At 38.0% G+C, this 17,739-nt stretch overlaps 1 protein-coding gene across 15 annotated transcripts in view; it reads left to right on the top strand.

Moving 5' to 3' along the window:
* SLC29A1 (solute carrier family 29 member 1 (Augustine blood group)) overlaps nucleotides 1–17,739 on the top strand; it is an 82,392-nt gene that overhangs the window by 33,393 nt on the left and 31,260 nt on the right. The window contains exon 1 of one of the 15 annotated variants that reach the window (XM_087935501.1): nucleotides 14,660–14,682. The exons of the other annotated variants lie outside the window; for them this stretch is intronic. The gene's annotated coding sequence lies outside the window, so the exon portion shown is untranslated. Of the gene's footprint in view, nucleotides 1–14,659; nucleotides 14,683–17,739 lie in introns of those variants that run through there. 15 annotated transcript variants of the gene reach the window in all.

The raw sequence follows: 17,739 nt of genomic DNA, 5'->3' as shown, positions 1-17,739 counted from the left end.
TCGTGACAGTGTAGGTGCACACATATGTCTTACACGTAAACTGTTTAGAGCACGTCTTCTGAAAGGTGGAGATATGTTAGCTCATTTAAACTTCATGAAAAGAACTTTTCAAGAGCTACATGAAAAGGAACTGATATTTTCAGAACTGCATCAAGTTTACATCATTCTTTCCTCATTGGATGAAAGTTGTGATGATTATGTATCTTCACTGGAAGTACTGCCCAGAGATGAACTGACATTGACTGACATAACTCGAAGGTTGGTAGAAGAAGCAAGAAGACGGCTGTATAGGGACCAACTGAGGAAGGAACAACCACAAGAAGAGGATATCATCTTCAACTGCCTTTACTGTTGGGAAATGTTTTTCTTGTGGGGCTAGGGGACATATAGCTGGATTCTGTACGAAAAGAAAAGGACAGAATACTGGCAAACACCAGAAGGCTAAGAAGAATGTTAGTGTAGCTATGTCTAGCAATTCAACTGTAAACCATGATTTGTGGGCTGTTGATAGTGGAGCATCACAGTGCATTACTAAAGATAAAAAAAGGTTTATAAAGATGTCCACGAATAAACAATATGTATCATTGGCAAATGGATGGAAGATGAAAGCATCAGGTGAAGGTACTGCATATTGTTCTTGTATAAACAAACATTTAACTATGTTATATGTACCTAAACTGAAATTTAATTTGCTATCAGTAAGGGCTTTAGTTAATCTTGGTTATGTAATAAACTTCAGGGGAGATAACTGTATAATAGAGAAAGAGGGTAAAAGTGTTACTGCTACATTAAAGAATGATTTATATGTGATACATGATGACCAGTTGAAGATGGCTAACTCAGTTTATAACAATGTTAAGCCACATGATGAATGTATACATTTACTACATAGACGTCTAGGGCACATTAATTTCAAAATGCTCAAACAAACTGTTGAATTGTCAGAGGGAGTACAATTGAAACCCTGTATCAAGTATTTACACTGTAATGCTTGTAGTCAAGAGAAAAGCAAGGTTACTCCAGCAAACAGACTAAATGGGTTTAAGACCAAAGAACCTTTAGAGGTTGTTTTTGCTGACATAATTGGTCCTAAGAAACCAAGTTTAGGAGGTGCCTGCTATATTTTGAGTATTATGGACCATTACTCCCGATACGGTTTCTGCTATCTTATGAAAAACAAAACAGAAACATTCCAACATTTCTTTAACTGGCTAAGGTTTGCTGAGAGAAAAATGAAAAGTAAAGTAATTACTTTAGTAACTGATAATGGGACTGAATTTGTTAACAAAAGATTCCAAACTATGCTAAAATTGGCTGGTGTTGAGCATAAACGTTCTGCACCTTACAGACCACAACATAGCTCGTTTATAGAACGAAGAGGGCAAACATTACAAGCCATGGCTCGTACTATGTTATCTGATTCAGATTTACCTGAAACACTGTGGGGTGAGGCCATAATGTGTAGTAACCATGTTTTAAACAATGTAGTAAATACAACAACTGGAGAATTACCATTCACTTGTTGGCATGGCAGAAAACCAAATTTAAGTTATTTACACGTATTTGGAGTTCAGCATGGGTGCATATTCCCTCACAAATAAGACTGAAAAGGCAACACAGAGCTAAGAAGTTATTTTGGGGGGGGGCGTTATGAGGCCAACCATAGATCATTTAGATTCTGGGATCAAGGCACAGCTCATGTTTATTGTAGTGCTAGTGCAAAATTTCTCGAGCACGTTGGATGGGATAAACTGGAACAGGAATCCAGCAATTATATTATTATTGACACCCAAATAGTCCCTAAAGATGATATCAGTAAACAACAAATAGCCATTAAAGAGGAAGAACAGGAGGTAATAGAAGAACAGGAGCAGGTGGCACAGGAAAGTCCACCAGTTAGCCCTGTAATACCAAGACGTTCAACCCGTGTAACACGACCACCTGATAGATATCAGGCTAGTGTTGTATGCCAAGTGAATACAGTTCCTAGTAATAGTGAACTAAAACTGTATCCTGCTAAGGATCAGGCTGCTTGGCAGAAAGCAATGGATAAGGAACTGGAATCATTAAAAAGACTGGAGATATATGAAAATGTTAAGTTACCACCAGGTAAACATGCCATAGGATGTAAATGGATATATAAACTAAAGACAGGTGTAGATGGGACTGTTACCCATAAAGCCAGGCTAGTAGCACAAGGATTCAATCAGACAGCAAATGACTACGATGAGGTGTTTGCACCTAGTCTGAAGGCTACTACATTAAGGACAGCATTGGTGTGGATAGCTAAGGAGAAATATATTATAAATCATTTGCATGTAGAAACGGCATATCTGCATGCACCATTGCAACACACTATATATTTAAAGAAACCTTTAGGTCTCAAAAATGATAATACTGATAATAATGATTGCTGGAAATTGAAAGAGTCTTTATGGTTTGAAGCAATCAGGATATGAATGGAACCAATGTATAGGTAAAGAATTGGCTAAAATAGGTTTTGTAGCTGGCATGGCTCATCCATGTTTGTTTAAAAGAGAAAGTAATGGTGTAATGTCATTATTGTTATTATTTACTGATGACATAGCATTAATCACCAAAACTGAACAAGAAGCTACTGAGATAATCTCACTGTTGGAACAGAAATTTAAGATAAAACAGTTAGGCGAAATCAAACAATATCTTGGTTTAAAGATAGATAGAACTAGGGGAGGATACAAGATCTCACAGGCAGATAAAATTAACCAATTACTAAAAAGTTTTAAAATGGAACTTTGTAAGGTGGCTAAGACACCAATGAGTCAGGAGTTTAGCCATAGTGATGTTCAAAGTCCTGTTTTTAATAAGAACATTTATCAGTCCTTGATTGGTAGTTTATCTTATCTCAGTGATTGGTCAAGGCCAGATATTGCATACTGTGTTAATCAATTAGCGAGATTTAACGCTGAGCCAACTGAAAGGCACTGGCAAGCTGCTAAACGTGTGTTAAGATATCTATACAAACAATGCATTATGCATTGTATTTGGAGCCAAAAGATGAACTGAATTTGACTGCATATGCTGATGCAAGTTTTGCTACAGACATAAATACACAAAAAACTACATCGGGTACTGCTGCATTATTGGGAAAAGCATTGGATGGAGATCTATTAGACAGAAACTTCTAAGTTTAGCAACAATGGAGGCTGAATTCTCATGTTTGTCGTTATTATGTACAGATTTAGTTTTGTATAAGCAATTATTGATTGATATGGGAATTGATGTAACAGATCCTATTGTTATTTACAAAGATAACCAATCAGCAATACAGATGGCTTCAAATATTGCTGTTAAAACAAAAACGAAACACACAGATTTAAGATATTTAAATGTAAGACAATGTGTGCAAAGTAAAATGATTAAGCTGGAATACTGTATGTCAGAAAACAATACAGCAGATCATTTTACAAAGGCCCAAGGCTCTATAAAGCATAAGGCGTGCTGTGAAGATTATGGACTTAAAATGTAAGGTTGTATATATTATCTTACCCAAAAGGGGAGAATGTTAGGAATATAAGTCACCTAACAGGTATTTGGGTTAGAAATATATAAACCAGGATAAACATTTTAGTACTATGTCTTTAAGAGATTGCAAAAACTGCAATTGGGTGTGGTTTTTGAAACGGCCATTAGATGGGGCCAGAAACCTGGATTGTTTTAGTCTTAGTCTCAGAAGAGAGTGTGTGTCTGAGTATCTCTGTTTCCTTCTGTTGGAAAGTACTGCTGTTCCTCCATTTTTCCCAATTGACTGATATTTCTGGATTTGATGTAAGTCTGATACTGAACTGTTTTTTGACACTTGACTTTGATATTTGGATTATCCCTGGATTGAAAACTGACTGATTTACCTATGAATGACTTTGGACTGCTTATCTTGAACTTTGCTTAAACTTTCTGGAAGTAAAACCTACATTTACTGTACAGTGTATCTGTGTACTGTGTGTGTGTTATTCAAACACTACTCTCTATATGTCTCCCTGTATACGCTCATTCTCCTAAAGGGGAATTACCTCAACAGCTACACTGAATTTACATTATTAAGGCCATAAATATAAAAAAGAGCCTTAAGAATTTCAGTCTGCCATTTGCTGGAGTACAGATAGTCTAGGATCATTTCTGCAGCATGGTAGAAATTCTGAACCTTCAACTTGATCTCTGACATTTCTTAGCTTCTAAATCGTTTGTTGATCACATGAGATACACCTGATTCAATAATTACGTTTCCCTGCTACTTGTCACCTTCATACTAACCACACCTTAGTTACTTGGCACAGAATTTGGTAAGAGTGGTATTTTTCAGCTGTGTGACATGTAGCTAAATACTGCCACCTTCTTCTTACTCTCTTCTTCTGAGCCATGTTACAGAGATCCCACATAAAAGAAGCACAATGTGGAAATATAATTGCTTTTGGTTGTACTGAGACATTCTGTAAAAAACAAATGTTAGATTAGTGAACAGAGTACAATGCTATTGATTGTTTCTAGGTATGATGGCTGTATATAATCACCAGCGTCCGAGGCGATATGTTTGTCCTCCTACTAGCTGCTGAGGGTACTATTGTGTCCATATATATCTTGAAGTGCATTGTGGTTATTTTCTTCTGTAATAAATCTATTACTAATTCATGTATTCTGATTCAAAACTCCAAATATTTACTCTTCCCGAGAACACTTTCAGCCTGTCCAGATCTGGAAACTGGAATCCCCTGTTCCCAATCATGCTTTCAAATCGAGAATAAAATCCCTTTTAGAGTCCCAAATGTTGTTGCTAAGCCTTACTGACTCATACGGTGTGGGTAATGAATGTGGTGTGTTAAACAGTCTCAGATTTATAGCTGTATATGTAAATATTACACTCAAAATAAACAGTGAAAAGTATACAAATAATGATAAAGTTTGTTTAATTATTCCAAAATGTATATAAACTTACTTGGGTAGAAATGCCGATGCTGGTTTCTTTAGTAAAGCAACTGTTGGTACATTTTATGGGTAATGCCACGTTAGAACCATTTGTTTAAAAAATGATTTTTTTAAGGAAACAAATATTGTAGTTAGGCAGAAGTATTGCTATCTGTACTATTGCACTACCTAAGTTTTATAGACAAAATATTTATGGAATATTGAGAGTAATTCCACCATGAGAGCCTTTTTTATAACGATGTTACTAAGAACTTCATTATAAAGCTAAAACTAATACAAACTACAAAAGATGAAAAATACAAAAAGTTAAAAAGTCAGGAAAAAAAGAAACTAGCTTCCATCCAAAGTATAGTTAATATCAATAGATATACAGCGAACCATCTCTATTTTCATAAAATTGTCAATGATTTTGGGAGAAGAGACATTAGGAATAAAAAGAATGATATGGATCACCTCTTCATACTGTATCTACAAAAGGGGATTACTGAAGTTCCCAACAGATTTGTGAGGAGAAACCAAGAGAACATAAAAAGAAAATAGGTGTCTAGGTCTTATCTGAGGGGATGAAAGATGGTTTTGAGAAAAGGAAAAGAATGCAGTTTATTTAATCACGGTTAAAATACATGAATAGAAGACTGCTAGAAGAGAATATTTATAGCTCAGGCATAACTGTAGGGTGTTTCATGCTCTCTGAACTTGGTTGTTTTGTTGCAGGCATTTAATTACCAAACTAGGTAACATCATCAGTGCTAGCAGAGAGTGGGGTTTGCTATCATTTTATATACTAGTGGCTTGCCCTGTCAGGCTTGGTGGAAGTGGTCTTGGTGATTCTTTGCTTACTGCAGCTTGTTTGTCTGAGTTGGTAGTTCCTTGATTGAGATATTGTTATTCAAAACGTATCCATCCTGTGCCTATAAACAGCTGCTGAAGTTGTGGGTGTCACAGATACACAGTGTTCAATGATGAATTCTAACTCTAGGGAGAATTTTAGGGCTGCAAGCCTTTAATTGAAGCTCTTTAAAGAATCTGAAGAAATATATAAACCTTTCTATCTGCAGGAGGATAGCATGCAGAGGTGTTAAAATGAGCATTTAAGCCAGATACATGAAACATTTGCAGTTATCCCAAAAGTGCTTTTTCTAAAAAGTAACAACTTTTTTGGGGGGGGCGGGTTCTTTGAAAACATTTTGCTTCTCATCCAAAAAGCTGCTTCAGTTCTCTTCTTCAGGAGCACCTGGGGGACAATCCTGACCTAGATCAGAGTTTCCCAATCTTTTCGGCTTTGGTGGTGGTGGGGGAGTGGTGATGGTCCAGCACGTGTGATGGGCAAGCACGTATATGCGCAGCTCCATTTGCGTGAGCGCTGGGCATGCACACCTGCCGCTTGCACAAGTGGAGTGCGCACACGCGCTTGCCTGCTACTCGCATGAATGGGGATATGTGTGCATGCGCACTCGCTTGCTACTTCTGCAGCCCTGTTCCAAAAGGCTCAAGGCCTGGTAGTGGGCTGCGGTCTGGGTGTTGGGGACCCCTGACCTAGTTGATTGAGAATCTCCATAGACACTTGTGGTTATCTAATAGATTCCATTTATCTAGTTAGAAGTAGTTTTTTTTTTAATCTGGCAAGTTTTTTCCCTAGTCCTACTACATAAAACACCTTAGAGACACCATGAGTTGTCTATTAAACCTTATTTTTCAATGCATTGATACCACATATCTTGATCAGATAATCTTCAAAGTAGCTTACACACAATTTCAGAAAAACATGTTTAGAAAGGCCCTAAAAAGAGACAAAGAAAGAAAAGATGTTACAATAAAGTAGAAAAGTGTAGGAAAGTAAAGTAAAACAATAACATACATTTTAAAGCCTCTTAAGTTCACATCCTAGTGGCACTGAGTGGATGTCTCTCTCATGAGTTCGTATTTCACAAAAGGCCACTACTTACATCTATAATAGAATTTCCAATTTGAATTTCAACATATATAGGTCATTCAGAAGAGGTTTCCATTAGTAAAACTAAAAAGAGCACTAATTATTGACATTGTAGGAGGAGAGCCATGTTCGTCTTACGGTAGCTAAATATTAGGAGGAGTTTAGTTTTGTACCACTGAATGAGCCCTGCTCCATTCAATATGTCTACCATCCCAGGTGCTCCCTCTATCTTTGACTGGGGTTATTCTAGATGATGTGAAATCAGGGCAAGAGCTGTTCAACTTCCATAACAGGGCAGTAGTTCACAGTCTTTTTCTTGGAAAATCTTTGTATCAATTGTTCTGAGATTTTGCAATTCTACTGGTGGAGAAAAACACAAGACACAGTACACTTAGCCAATACTTGTTATAGTTACCCAGTTTTTATTGGTTGTATGCAGATTGTTGCTATTGCATGAAGGTGAGTGTCGGAACCCACCAGGGGCCAGGCTGCAAGCAATCAGTTTAGGTGTCCAGGTCAAAGTGCTTTTCAGTGCAGTGATAATCAGGGCTGAATAAACATATTTCAGGGCAGGCACAAGTCTAATTCCAAAAGCAACAACTAAAAGGGAAGATTGCTGCATCCAAGGTAAGTGACCTAGCCCCCAAAGAAATAAACTTGTAATTTGGCAAAATCTCCTTGCAACAAAATGAGGTCAAGCTAACATTTTACCATAAGATTCTGCCTTTTATCAACAGAGAGAATGGCAGATTTAATCAGCTTTTAATACTCTTTTTTATGAATGCACGCAGTTTAAATTGACATAAAGCAGGCATTGCTAGAAAGCAGCTCTTTCAATACTTTCTGTTTTGTCCATGCCCAGTGCTGCTACATCTCTAAAGGGCCTTCAACTAGTCCACTGTTCTTCAAGCATTCTCTCATTACTTCTGTCTGTGCTAAACTGCTGTGTGTCCATATATGCCTTGTGTTGATAGTAATGAGCATGTATCTCTGTTAGGTTGTCTCACCTCTTCTACCGGTAGTGGAACAGGTAGGATCCCACTGCTGAGCCACTATATATATGAGCTGCTTAAAACTAGAGTATCATGGCAGCCAAAGTATATAAAAGATTGCATTTCCTACTCTTTAGTGGTGATTTCTTGCCATTTAATAGAATTTTGCAACTCATAGGTGATAGTTCTGAGAGTAGTTGGTTAAGTACTGAATTAGAAGTAGGATGATGCAGATTGAAGTCATCCCTTAGGGGCAAAAACCAACTTGACCTTCAACCAGTCAGTTTCTCTCAGCCTCAAATTGGTATCAGGTTGAGGAAGCAACTCTTTATCACATCTTTCATTGATGATATTGCTGTATGAACTACTCAAGCACAGTGCAACCAAGTGGGATAAAATACTAAGAAAGTCTAAATTCTGCTTGGTCTACTATTGTTGTCATGATCCAGTCAGCCATCACTATTCTTGACCTTTCTGAGAAAAGTATGTATGTCAGCAAACACATCAAATTAGTTTAGAGAAATAAATGTGATGATACAAAAAGGTGAGGCTTGAAAAGTGTTTCTGCTTTAAAGTTGTAGACAGGGCTGTGCAACCAGACATGGCTTTTGTATAATTAATCTTCCATGGAGGTCTCATTTTTCTTCTGCTGTTGAATACTGATGATCAGGTAGCCCTGTCATTTAAGATTTAGCCATTGTGATCAAGTCATGACTTAGTGCCATGTGTAAACACAGCAATGTCTTTTGAACGAGTAAACTGAATTATAGTTAGAAGGTAGATTAGAAGACCTGAGATTCTACAACTCAGAGCAGAGTAAGAAAATATTTCTTAAATAATTGTTTTCAATTTCCAGTGATAGTTGAGTTTTCTCCTATCTTTTTCCTCTCTGTTTTTACTGTTTAGTGATATTGGCAGTCAGTAGGGGTATTTGTTGGAAGTTTGGCAGCTCTTTTGCATCCATTTGCACGCTTGTTCTGTTTTTGTCCTTTCCTTCCCCTTGATAAATACCATTCCTGTCCATGGATTTCATATTAGAATTCATAATGCTATGCAATATTTGCTTTTGCATTAATTCCATCCCTTTTTTACATTTCAATATTGGTTTAATGTGACGTGAATGGATGCTTAGAAGCTTGGCTTGAAATGGACCCAACTTTTTAGCTCTTCCTATCTCATGAAGTAAACTGAAACAAAACCATAAACATGAAGCTCTTCCAGTAATGATTGCCGTCCAAACTGTCAATCATGACCACAAGGGCTATGTCTCCCACTCTCGGCTTGAATTTCTTTTCTGAAGAAATTATTTTTAGCACATGGAACATGTTGTTCTGAATTTTGGTTTCAGCTACATTGTCTCTGAATTAGAACCAGCTGCATGGAGTGGCCACAATGCTGATTTGGAGAAGAGCAAAAGCCCCATAAATCTGGAAGGGAACAGCTAGGCATAAATAATGACTGAGTGAAAACCGGGGCCTTTACGAGGATGGAGAAGGGTGCCTCTTTTGCCATACCACAGCAGACCTTTATATTATCCAGTGGTGGGATTTAGCCAGTTCGCACCAGTTCAGAAGAACTGGTTGTTAACTTTCTGAGCAGTTTGGTGAATTGGTTGTTGGAAGAAATCATTAGGGCAGAGAACTGGTTGTTCAATTTTTTGAATCCCACCACTGATGTTATCTCATAACTTTGCCAATGTGAGACGTTCAGAATTATTTTTGTTCTCTAGTACATTCCAAATTGTATTATTAATCAGCTGTTCGGTTGTCTCAAAGGTGCTTTTTCAGGAGGCAACTGGACTTCCTTGTTTTTTCTTTTGAAGACGTTTCGCTTCTCATCCAAGAAGATTCTTCAGCTTTAACAGGACAGTGGGGAATGGAAGGATTTATATTCCTTGCAGGCAGCTGATCATTTGCATCCTTTTTAGAAGGTCATTGAAGCACTTGGAGGTTTATCTTTGTCTTCAGGGTCATTTGAGTGGTGCTCCTGGTTCCTGTAGTCTGCAATTTTTCCTCTGGAACTCCATTCCTACTCCCACACTTTTCAAAGGGTGTTCATCCCAAATTGTCTGTAGAGATCCTCAGTCGTCCAGGTTGTGGTTGTCCCAAAGGTGCTTTGAACACCCTTGAATGGTGTGAGGGTAGGAATGGCTTTCCAGAGGGAAAATTGCAGACTACCAGGAACCATCTGTGACCCTGAGGACACAGATAAATCTCCAATGACCCTCTTTAATGGCCCTCTAAAACAGGGCTGTCAAATCAAACAGATGCGTCATGTACTGGCCACGCCCACGCCCAGTTTAGCGAAGGGGAGAAAAGTCACGATAAATCATGTGACGATGCCATGACGACGCAAGTTTGACACTTCTGCTCTAAAAGGATGCAGATTACCAGCTGTCTGCAAGGAATATAAATCCTTCCATTCCCCACTATTCTGTCAGAGCTGAAGAAGCTTCTTGGATGAGAAAATGTCTTCAAAAGGGGAAAAAAAAAACCCCAAGAAAGTCCAGTTGCCTCCTGAGAAAGGACATCTGGGACAACCATGACCTGGATGACTGAGAATCTCTACAGACTTTCAGCTGTATGGTTGCATTGTACAATATTAATTTCAGTTTCAGGATGAAGGAATAGTGATTATCCATATGCCATAGAACTGGTTTGAATGTAATCTACTGGAGTGTTAGTGCAAATTTGTATGGTTCTGGAGTATGCATGTGTGATTTTTGCCTAACTATCCTTGCACCATTCTGCTTTCTATGTGGGATTTTTGCAAGGATTAAGATAATAGCTGAGGAAGAAGAAAAACCATAACATCCTGCAGAAAATTATATAGTAGAGATGGCATTCAGCATGAATGCCAGTGGTTTATGTAGCATAAAGATACGGATCAAAGCTCAAGACCTGACTTGCTCTACCTGAAATATTAAATTTCATCCCTTGTGCTCTGATAAATGTATTATATTTCAGTTAATATAAATGCTTTCTAGGGAGCATTTATATAAAAATACAAGAGAAATAAATAGAAACTTGAGATGTTGTTATACAAATGGCTTAGATATGTAGATTTTTCTAAAGGATTGTTTTGGTGCAGTTCATGTATGACCAACAGCTGTTTGGTCACTATTTTATCATCCCTTCCTACAAGTGCCAAGTAAGCATCTCTGCTGCATCTCTGCACCACTCCACCCAATTAGATGCTCCGAGTGCAAATTTACCCAGTAGTTTCTAGATGGGAATCCTGTTCAGCATGAGAAATCTTGGCGTGCCACCTGCACCACCTGCTAAACAAGGCTGCACTGTTTCTGGGCAATCCATTGGGTTGAACTAAGGTGAGCTGCCAGTCTGCCACCTCCCTGCCAGTCTTTTTTGAAACCCTTGTCATGGCCCTGCCAATGTGTCTGCATGGCACTTGGGCACCCTGGCCTTGCACATTAATACAAAATTTCTGAATGTAGCGTTCAGGGTCAGATTAATGTTATCCCAGGCTACTAAAGTAATTGGCAGAGGTGATTGTGGAGCCGCTGGTTGTACAGTTTGAGAACTGGAAAAATGTCACAATTCGAGAAGAATGGAGGAGAAAATATTGTCCTTGCTTTCAACGGGGAAGGAGGAGGACCAGGATAATTTTAATATCCACTGGATAAGGTCCTTGAGCAGATTATTAAACTGTGTTTATGAGCATATGGATAGCAATGTAACAATTAACAAGAATCAATATGGGCTTGTTGTCACAAGTCATGTCAAACTAACCTCCCATCCCTCTTTTTTTCCCTCCCCAAAGTTATTAGATTAATAGATGGGGAAAGTCATGACTTTGACCTAAATCTTTGACAAACTCTCATAGCTTCATTAATAAAATAAAATGGTAAACTGTAGGCTTGATAATACAATCGTTAGATATCATCATAACAGGCTGAATAATCACATCCCCAAAGTATGCCTTAATTCCATATCAGCTTTAAAAATATTATTGAATAAATATATTTAGCATGTAGAAGAAAAGAATAAGGGGAAATAATGGTAGCGGTCTTTATATTTATAAAGTTCTCATAGAAAGGAGGGCATAGATTTGTTCTGTTTTGCTCAGATGGCAGGACCAGAAACTACATGGAATTAGTTAGGTTAAATATTCAAAAAGATTTCTTGAGAGAGTAGTTCAGCTAGTGTGATAGATAAGTTTCATGATGAAACCCTATATTCTACCTCATTTGAGGTCATCAAATAGAGGCTAGACAGGCTTCTGTCTGAAATGCTTTATTTAGCAGGTCCCACATTGAGCAGAGTGGTGGACAGACAATTTCTGAAGTCCTTTTAATGCTACTGTAGTGGTATAGGACTAAATTAAAAAAGAATTTCATCTCATTGTAGTTTTTCTCTAATTTCATCCAGGACAAGAGGTTGTCTTGCTGTATACGAGGCATTCCCCACTTTATCATTTCCAAACTGAAATACATTAAGACATGACTCACTTTAGTAATGTAGGCTGCAGTCCTAAACAGCACCCTGCCCCAGCCTAAGACCTTACAGAGCTAAGACCTTGAGGAAAGCTCTTAAATGACTTCAGAGATCTTCACTTTAATATAAGAAAAAATTCAGAAATAGAGTATATTTAGAAAGATGCTGGAGTATTTTGAATCCTTCATATAAGCAGCTTTTTCTTTTGATTAAACGATAACCTAAAGTACACACTGCAATACTAAGGGCAGTATCTTGTAAGCCACCCAGACTTGCTTAAGATGGGTGGCCATTTTACAAAAATAAAACAAACATTTACATTGGAGGCCACAACTGTGCCATTTGATACAAAATGTATAGGTAGCTTAGTGGACACCATTTCATTTCTTTTTTGTAATTTCTGTATTTGTCACAATTCCAAGGGACTCTTGGTAGTTTAGAAAGATAAAGTACACAATTGAAACATCCACAAGCTAATTGAATTACATCTGGATACAAATTATATCATCAAAACCAATCTACAAACCCAACCAAATATCTAGAGGAGCTGTTTTCAGAAGGGAGACAAACTGGGAACTAATAATGAATGTTGTACCATACAACATATTGATGAGATAATCTGGTGTCACAAAAGACTGCTTACTGTTCTAATGGTTAGAGAAGTACATGGAATTGGAACAAAATCATAGGTGCTTAATTGTATGCGTTTAGCATGCGCACTTGTCATGAGCTATTACAGTTGCATTCCAACTGTGTTTCTAAAAATTATTTCCACAGATAAGAATTATAATGGTACTATATCACTATTGTAGAGCAGTTAAAACTTATTAGGAAATTTTAATCACTGCAAAAAGTTATCTTAAAAATCCTGGAGTGGGGGAATCAAATATACAGACAGCAACAGTTTGAAGAATGAATTGGGAACAGTTAGAATTGGGAACAAGTAATTGAGACAGTATTGTGGGAAGAAAGCACTTAAGAGTAAGCACTAGCTGAAGATGCCTTTGACAAAACAGTACTTTGACAATTACGCTAACTACATTCGACTGTTGTGTAATGTTGTTCTATTGTGCTGTTTTTGTTTTTGACTTTGTTTGTTTCTTTGTTTTGTTTTTTTTGTTTACTTTCGAGTTGAGTCTTCACACGAGGCGACTGGAATCTGGACAAGTCCCTGCAATTTTCTTAATAAGATTTCAGGACAAGTTTGCCATTGCCTTCTTCCCAGTGCTGAGAGAGAGTGACTGGCCCAAGGTTATCCTCTTGGCTACAATCTTCTGGTTTTTAACCTGATGCTTTAACCACTACCCCAAACTGGCACTCTGCTGTGCTATTTGCTTGTCAAATAAAGTTGATCTTCCACTAAAAATAGCATGACCTCTCTTGTGTTTAGTTCATGCAAAATATTCAGTAATCCAATGTGAAGTAATAGTTGTTTTCTGGGCAATTCTGTTTCCAATCAGAATAAACAGCTGTATTAAGAACACAAATTGGGACCTCCTTTGGATAACACAACTGTACATCAGCTTTTCCACATTGATGAAGCCCATGTCTGGAACTATGAGGATTGTGCAAAAGCATATTGCAAAAGAAGAAACCCTGTGAACTAGGAATAAATTAGCCATTTATGCTTCCCAAATATAACTTTTTGTTCAATCCAGGGAACCAAAAAAAAAAACAAAACAATTAAAAACATTAAATCCTTTAATTTGTTTATTTCCATTTTTTTAATAAATCCAGCCATCTGACTCAAGCCTTCCTTGACTCATTTTTACAATTAATAGGCTAGTGATCAACTGGGAATATGGAAATGCTACTGTCACACCAGGTTTTGTAACACAAGTCCAAAGAGTGTGACCATGCTTAACACGAAATGAAAGATTTGTTCATCGTTTGCAGAATTCTGATCACTCCCAGTGAAGCCCACCCATAGTAATCAAAAACAACTATCCAAACAAAAATAACCAATATAATAGAACACGTAAAAATGTCAGATGAAACTTAACATTCTAAAATTAATATGGGAAAACAGCTGAGATATTTTTTTAAAGCTACCCAGAGAAGAAATAGATATCACCAAAAAGGCATTATATTGAAACCAAAATAAATGGTAGCTTTAAACTGTCAAAAAATGTTCAGTGGGATTATGGAGCTTTTTCACTACATCTCACTACACCAGCAGCTTACTGTTTAACCGCTTTTAAATCATTTTTCTGCTTTCTTGTACTTTTTCTCCTACAGAAAAAATCAGGGGCGCACAGAGGATGTGCTTTCTTTCCACTGAGAGTGACCCTGTCTTATTTCTCAGTGTTTAAAGAAGAAGAAAATGTTTGACAGGACAAGAAAAGTTAATACTTACATCTTCCCCTTTCATTCCTTTATATCTAAAGAAGGGTTCCTTTCACATACTTGGAGATGGCTGCAATTTATCTTGGCAGTATTGTTCTGTTAGTAACCTTGCAGCCAAAAATTGTTAAATCTTATCATGATGTGCTGGAATGGAAACAATACAAAATAAGGAGCTCAAATGATAATTTGTCCTTAGTTGTAGCCTTGCTGGCTGCTGCCTCTTGGCTCCAGCCTGTTGAAATGAGTCCCGGTGAACCTTGTGGGGAAAATACAATGAAACCACCTTCTCTGCAATTCAGAGGCTTGGCCTGCTTTCCATGTTTATCTCTGCTGCAGCATGATGGCAGGTGACAGCTGGATAAGTGTTTCTCAACCTTGGTGACTTTAAGGTGTGTGGACGTCATCTCCCAGAATTACCCAACCAGCATACTCTGTATAAATAAAATAATATGATTTACTATTACATTTTCCTAGGAAGTTCGCTGTTCCATAATCTCAAGAATAATATGAGTAATTACTTTTAAAAAGTAGGTTGGAAAAGAAATTGAATTTTTTTTTTCAAGATATGACAGCAAGGCTTTTTCCCAGAAATTTGTAGAATGACACAATCAGTTAAAATTAGATCTGTTGGGGTCCTCTTCCTACCTTGAGGATACTGGTTATAACATACTGTGTTATCTTTTATACGTGTCCATAGAATACTGTAGACATTTGCCTTTAAACAAAACGATGGTCTGGCATAAAACAGCAAATCTCTATGAATTTATACCTCAGGTAGAAATGAAAGGCCCATCAGTCTCTCTGCAGCCAGAAAAAGGATACTCTCTAGGCTAGAACTTAAGGAATTATATTGAATTATATCCATCTACAAAAGTGATCAAAATGTTCAGAATGAACTTTGCACTGTTTTATAAGTACAATATATTTTGCAATATAATGAGTATTTTGGCAAGAATTGGGGTAATACAGGCCAAGGGGAAAGGCAGTTTAGCCCAGTGGAATTAGGTGGAGCCATGGCTATTTTTGCTCATCATTAATCTTGATCGTTGAGTGGAATTTAGTTCTAGGTTCAGGACTACAATTATAATTGGTAAATTCTTTTCGAAACTTGATGCACATTGAGAAAAAAAGGACAGGGATCGATCAATCTTTGTGCCCAGAAGGATAGCCTTCCACTGAGAAATCCTGGGCTGCACAGTAAAAAATTTATCAGGCTGGGATGGTGGAGAGTTTGCCTCTCTGAGCACTGGGAAGGAATGCTGGAGATAGAAGATATGATTGCTGTAACTTATACAAGTTCTCTATTTACAACTATTCATTTAATGGCCATTACAACAGCACTAAAAAGTGTCTTATGACTGTTTTACACACTTAGTGACTGTTGCAGCATCCCCATGGTCACGTGATGAAAATTTGGGCATTTGGCAATTGGTGTATATTTATAACAATCACACTGTCCCAGAGTTATGTGATCACCATTTGCAACCTTCCCGGCTGACCTCCCCCAAGCAAAGTCAATGGGGAAAAGCCAGATTAGCTTAACAACATATTCAGTTAACAATTGCAATTGTTTGGTTAGCAAAAAGGTCATAAAATGAAGCACAACTCCTTTAAAACCTGCTTTGCTTAACAACAGAAATTTTGGGCTCAATTGTGGTGGTAGGTTGAGAACTATTTGCTTAGATCAGGGGTGTCAAACTCAAGGCTGATGGGCTGGATTTGGCCCATGGGGTGCTTAGATCTGGCCCGTGGGGCTACCCTGGAAACAGTGAAGGACTGGCCCACTGTGTCTCTGCCAGCGAAAATGGAGCTCAGGAGGCCAACACGGCCGAAAAGAGAGCCTGGGAGGGGTGCCCTCGACACGAGTGATGTTGAGCTGGCCACACCCACCCAGCCCCCATGGTCAAACACAACCCTGATGTGTCCCTCAAAAAAATCGATTTTGACACCCCTGGTTTAGATGAAACTTATTCTAATGCTAGGATAACTTGTGAGGCCTGGGAAGAAAGTCAGAGTCCGGAGAAGAAGCTTGGTGAACTAAGAAGTACTGTACAGAATGTACTCAGATTTCATTAAGCCATCAGCTAACAGATTGCCCTCATGAATGAGCAACCAGTGAGTTATATGGAAACCATCCTATACCCTTTATACTTCTCAGAGCAGTGTAATAGGTTTCAGTAGGTGGAACCACGGTGAAGGGAGAATTAATTTACTTTGATAGGTTTAGAAGAACGATGTGATCTGAAGTCCAGTTCCACTTCTAGTTCCTATTAAGATTTGATTGTCCATCATAAAATAACTCTCTATAACGTTGTCTTAACAGTGAATCTCTTCTACACAATCATTGCCAACTAGTGCAGCTGCAGATCAGATATCAAAAAAGGGTGAACACTAGGAGAGACAGCAGGAGTAATATTTATTACAATAGTCTTTATGCTTCTAGCGCTAGTGATTGATGCTCTCTGTACACCTCGGTGAGTTGGATTGCAGTGAGGCATGACTCATAAAAGGGTTGATTTTATTGGGCAAGTTTCATAGCTCTTCATTCCCCCACCCCAAAAATTTGCTTAGTTTAGGTGTCTGCAAAAGAAGCTTATATGTTAGAGAGGATTTGAGTTTTTGAGAGCCAAAATCAGAGCAGACGTGAATTCTAATCTTGCCTTAGGCACAAAACCAGCTGGGTAACCTTGGGCTAGTGACTTTCTCTTAGCCCTTGGAAGGAGAAAGTGGCAAACTACTTCTGAAAAACCTTGCCAAGGAAACTGCAGGGACAAGAAATCTCTGGGTATCAGATATGATTGAACGGAAGGGGGAAAAAAGTGTCTAAATACAGTGCTTCTCGACCACAGCAACTTTGAGATGTGTGGACTTCAACATCCAGAAAATCCCAGTCCACACAACTTAAAATTGCTGATGAGAAACACTGGTTTAGCAAGAATCGGGTGCCTGCTAAGACAGAGGAAGAAAATAATTATTTAATTCGGGTCAGAATGGGAAGTTTGTTATCTCACAATAAGTGAGAGTAAATTGGAAGAGCTAACTTGATTAAGCAGCC

This window comes from Pseudonaja textilis, chromosome 1 (assembly GCF_049901715.1).
Source record: "Pseudonaja textilis isolate UNSWEBS1 chromosome 1, rPseTex1.2, whole genome shotgun sequence".
Taxonomy (NCBI): Eukaryota; Metazoa; Chordata; class Lepidosauria; order Squamata; family Elapidae; genus Pseudonaja; species Pseudonaja textilis.
The sequence above is the reverse complement of the archived record's forward strand: the minus strand, read 5'-3'. Positions and strand labels throughout refer to the sequence as shown.